Here is a 5,778-nt window from a genome sequence, read left to right as displayed (position 1 = left end):
AAAAAAGTGATAACTGTCCAAAAAAGAACATCTCCAATCTCTTTCCTATACAAATTGGAGAGACTGTGATAACTTTCTGTCCAAAAAAACATTCTCAATTTCTCATTTTCCATGTCTATCTTTGAGTTGCTCCAACTATTCAATATGAATCTGTCACTTCAAGCAAAAACAAATCAAACAAAAGGAAAGATTCAAATCAAAAACATGAAATTTGCATATTTACCCTGCTTTATATTGAAGAAGTACGCATACTAATTAGACGCATAAGAACTTACTTCGCCATCCTCCACAGCTTCATCCTCCACTGCACCAAGTTCAAATCCTAATACATCTTTTCCAATAATCCCATTGTCCTCATCCCAATCTTCTTTTCCTACATGGATTAAAAACAATTACACAGTTCCAAATTCCATTCCATATAAAGTATAAACTCAATTCTTAGCTTGTCATTCATCATAAATTAATGTTATGCAGCTTGTCATTCATCATAATTCCTTTTTCGTAATGTTATGCAGCTTGTCATTCATCATAATTCCTGCACTAACTACTAACTACTAGCTCAGTATTTCAAAAGCAAAATGCAAAAGAAAAAATACAAAAACCCTTCATTTCTACTATGAGATATTTATAGATTTTGTAATATGATATATATAATGTACAAAGAGAAATCATATGTAAATTTCATTCATCATCTTCCACCAAGTAATACAAGTATACAACACTCCAAAAAAGAAAAAAAAAAGGTAGATGTGTGGAGTCTGTGGACACTTACGCTGGTATAGTCGTGTTGTTTGCTGCGATAACCTCGGTGTTCCGCACTACCTGACTGATCTCCAGTTCCACTTCCACACAGTCCTTTAAAGGGGATTCCAAGTTGTCCAAATAAGAACCAAAACCAGAATCAGGATTCTGAACAACAAACATACAATAAGTCAATAAACCAAGTTGTATCTCATGAATCATGATTCTCAATTTCTCATCAAAATCAGATAACCCAATTAAAATTTAAAACCTAAATCAGTGATCATCTCAAAAGATTCAAACATCAAAATCACCGAATTTAGTTACTTACTGCTAGTCGCTAACCACTGTTGTTGTCGTTAATTGTAAATATCGAACAAGAAGATGAAATATCATGAGAAGAGAAGAGAATTGAAGAACTGCCGCTGCAGAGGGGGGAAAGAACAGAAGAAGAAAAGAAAAAATTAGATATTTTTAGGGTTTTTTCTTTTTATACCTAGGGCTAGGAGAGGAGACAGTGAGAGTGAGACACGTATAGATGGGAGGGGCACGTGTCAGTCATATGAATAGGAATTACGGGTTTCGGGTTTTACCCGCGGATACACGGGACGGGTTTACCCGTTTATGCACGGGCCGATATTTTCTCAACCCTAACCCGACTTGTTTAGGAATGAGCTGAGCCGGGTTCGGGTTTGTACGGGCCGGTCCGGGTGAACCCGCGGGTTTTGGGCTTAATTGCCAGCTCGTGTGTCAACCAAAACAGAAGAGGGAAGCTAAAACAGTTTGATAAAATATACGAGACTTAAAAGTACGGTTCTTCCTCTTCTCTCTCTCCAAAAGAAAAAAAAAACAAAGCTTTCATCAACCTCTTGCTCAGATCTGGTCAAGAGGACCAGATCTGAGCAAGATTTCTTTTCTTTATTAAGTTTTAGTTATTATTTAATCAAATAAAACATATTTTCTATGAGTTTGATGTCTTTCGACATATTTTTTCGCCATTTGGGGTGACTTTTCTTCGTCATTTTGGTCGATTGTCTCTTCGCTTTGCGGGCGATTTTTTCAAATCTTCATGGATGGATCGTGGCTTGCTATTCTCGGTTCAAAAAAATCAATCATTCAACACGGTATCACTTTGAATCTATTTTCAACATAAGAGATTCAGGGCATCCAGGTTCGTTTGGGTATACAAGATTACGGGCAAAGTACTCCTTTCTTTCAGGAGCATCTCTTATCAAAGAAAAAGAAAATCAGATTAAATGATCGGGATTGATTCCGGATAATACCATCATTTTCCCTACTACATAAGCAAAAATTAGGTATCTTTACGGTTTATCGCTCTTTCTCTTCGCGATTTACTTGTAATTGGTATCTTTAATTGTATTAGGGGTTTAATCATATTGTATTTTGATGTTTTTGTTATTCTTGTACGCGAATATGTAATCAGTATTTTGATTTGAATGAATTGAAATATATTGATTGGACCAGAAAACAAAAAAAAGTACGGTTGAATTTAGCCGTAATCAAACTATGGTTAGCTGACATCACAAACTGCAAGATGTGTGGCCTTAGTGCTGCTAGATCATATTTGAAGCATAATCCAGTTAAGTAATTATTATTTTTTTGTGAAGCATGATCCTCTGGTTGATGAGTCGTGTGTAACCTTAACAATGAACCTCAATCTGCAAATAAATACAGATTGTCAAAAGTACCCTTCTTATTTCCTACTCGTCCGAAAATAGGAATTTGCTAACAAGAATCCCAATCAGAATAGGTGAAATTTTTTCGGTACTGGCAAAAAGAAACACAAATTATCCACCGTCTACTTATCTAAAATCTGACGGTCAAAAAACCATAAGAATATTCTAGAAATACAAAAGATTATAAGTACTCGTTTCTAATTCCGTGCCTTCCCTAAACAAAGTTCTTTAAACAGAGCAAACTAAAACCCTAGCAATTCAGCATCTCCGATTCTTTTTAGCTATTACTTTTCAGTTTTATTCATCATACGATTGTAGAATGGCAGGGAAAGGTGAAGGACCAGCGATCGGAATTGATCTCGGTACAACGTATTCATGTGTTGGAGTATGGCAACACGATCGTGTTGAAATCATCGCTAATGATCAAGGAAATAAAACCACTCCTTCTTATGTTGCTTTTACTGATTCTGAACGTCTGATTGGTGATGCTGCTAAGAATCAGGTCGCCATGAACCCTATCAACACTGTTTTTGGTAAGTGTTTCTGTTTTTTTCATTGAGTTTTGTGGTTTTTTCCATGTTTCTTTATTTTATTTTGTTTGGTATGTTTGAGATATATTATTATGCAATGGTTAAGATGTTTCTGTGTTTTTTTATGGTTAATCAGCGCCATGTTACGTTAATTAGAATTGCCGTGAAATCACATGTTAGTTAGATTTGGTTTTTATTTGAAGTTTCAATGTTTTGATCGCTTGGCTCTATAATTGATTTTCAATTCTTAGATCTATCCTAGGATCTTATATGTGTGAAACTTGTATTATAGTTATCCATTACCGTGAGTTATTAATCATAATTTCGCTGTCTTTCAAAAATAACTGTTGATGCTCTGTTTATTTTTCTTCTCGTATTCGAATATAGTTCCTTGTAATTAGGTTTTTTATAATTGAAATTATTTTATACGGGTTAAGTATGTCATCATATGTTATTGGGTCGGTTTTTCAATAGTAATTTCCAATGGTATATTTAATTGCATCAGCTATCATGAATTGTATTCATTGTTGGTTGTTAGTAATGTCAATTGCTGTGTTTCTAAGTAATGCATGATGTTATATATTAAGGATTTTCTTTATCTTTATTGAACTTTGTTTGATATTACTTTAGATACAAAGCGTCTTATTGGAAGGAGGATCAGTGATCACACTGTCCAGGGTGATATTAAGCACTGGCCCTCCAAGGTTATTGCTGGTACTGCTGACAATCCCATGATTGAGGTCTCATACAAGGGCGAGGTGAAGCAGTTTGCTGCTGAAGAAATCTCATCCATGGTCTTGATTAAGATGCGTGAGATTGCTGAGGCATACCTTGGTTATACAGTTAAGAATGTTGTTGTTACAGTCCCTGCCTACTTCAACGATTCACAGAGTCAAGCTACAAAGGATTCTGGAGTCATTGCTGGTCTTAATGTTATGCATATCATCAGTGAGCCTACAGATGCTTCCATTGCCTATGGTCTTGACAAAAAGGACACCAGTGTTGGGGAGAAGAATGTTCTCATCTTTGATCTTGGAGGTGGTACCTTTGATGTGTCTCTTCTTACTATTGAGGAGGGTATCTTTGAAGTTAAATCCACGGCTGGAGACACTCATCTTGGTGGTGAGGACTTCGACAACAGAATGGTGAACCACTTTGTTCAGGAATTCAAGAGAAAGAACAAGAAGGATATCAGTGGAAACCCCAGGGATCTTAGAAGATTGAGAACATATTGTGAAAGAGCAAAGAGGACTCTATCATCCACTGCCCAGACTACCATTGAAATTGATTCTTTGTTTGAAGGTATCGACTTCTACTCCACCATCACCCGTGCTAGATTTGAGGAGTTGAACATGGATTTGTTTAGAAAGTGTATGAAGCCGGTTGAGAAGTGTTTAAGAGATGCCAATATGGACAAGAGCTATGTCCATGATGTTGTACTTGTTGGTGGATCCACCAGGATTCCTAAGGTTCAACAGTTGTTGCAAGATTTTTTCAAAGGAAATGAGATGTGCAAGAGCATTAACCCTGATGAGGCTGTTGCTTATGGTGCTGCTGTCCAGGATGCAATTTTGGGTGGCGAGGGCAATGAGAAGGTTCAAGAGCTATTACTGTTGGATGTTACTCCTCTATCCCTTGGTCTGGAAACTGCTGGAGGTGTGATGACTGTTTTGATCCCAAGAAACACCACCATCCCCACTAAGAAGGAGCAGGTCTTCTATACATACTCTGACAACCAACCTGGTGTCTTGATCCAAGTATTTGAGGGTAAGAGAACTAGGACCAGAGATAACAACTTGTTGGGTAAATTCGAACTATCTGGTATACCTCCAGCACCCCGTGGTATCCCCCAGATCACTGTCTGCTTTGACATTGATGCCAATGGTATATTGAATGTCTCAATTGAGGACAAGAAAACCGGTCAGAAGAAAAAGATCACAATTACTAATGACAAGGGTAGGTTGTCAAAGGAGGACATTTAGAAGATGGTTCAGGAAGCTGAGAAGTACAAGTCTGAGGATGAGGAACACAAGAAGAAGGTTGAATCAAAGAACGCCCTTGAGAATTATGCCTATAACATGAGGAACACCATCAAGGATGACAAGATTTCCTCAAAGCTTGCACCATAGGACAAGAAGAAAATTGAAGATGAGATTGAAGCATCCATTCAGTGGTTAGACAGCAACCAGCTAGCTGAAGCTGATGAATTTGATGACAAAATGAAACAGATGGATTTGCAACCCCATCATCGCTAAGATGTACCAAGGTGAAGGTGCTGATATGGGTGGCGGCATGGACGATGATATTCCTTCTGCTGGTGCTGGCTCTTCTGGACCTGGACCCAAGATTGAGGAGGTCGATTAATTTCCTTCTTGGAGCAATGAGGTCGATTCAGGGGAGTGGGTATAAGTCCTAGTTGGTATATTTTTGGTGTCCATAGAGTGTTGATTTTGTGGAAAAAAACTTCGGTTTATTTATTTTATGTGTTGGTTTTCTTCTTGGATATTTTAGGATGATGATATTATTTTCTGGTTAATTCATTCGTTTTCTTGTCGTCCATCAGTGCTCCAGTTCTCAGTTTCTGTGTATTGTTGTGGTTCGGGAGTTGGCCTCCAGTCATCCTTATCTTCTAACTTGGGTTTGCTGCCTAATCATGTTAAACATTGGAAACTATATTTCCTTTTAACATTGCTGGGAGGAAATCTGTTGATATTATTCACTGGATTTCAGATCTGACGAGATTGAGTTGATGCATTGAAGAACAACAAATAGGTTTGTATCAATTTATCTTTTCTGTTTGTATCAAATAG

At 37.3% G+C, this 5,778-nt stretch overlaps 1 pseudogene; it reads left to right on the top strand.

Moving 5' to 3' along the window:
- The first annotated feature begins 2,720 nt into the window (after positions 1-2,720).
- LOC113320477 lies at positions 2,721-5,432 on the top strand (annotated as a pseudogene).
- The last annotated feature ends 346 nt before the right edge of the window (positions 5,433-5,778 follow it).

Source organism: Papaver somniferum, chromosome 11, assembly GCF_003573695.1.
Source record: "Papaver somniferum cultivar HN1 chromosome 11, ASM357369v1, whole genome shotgun sequence".
Lineage (NCBI taxonomy): Eukaryota > Viridiplantae > Streptophyta > Magnoliopsida > Ranunculales > Papaveraceae > Papaver > Papaver somniferum.
This window is presented reverse-complemented; position numbering and strand designations above follow the sequence as displayed.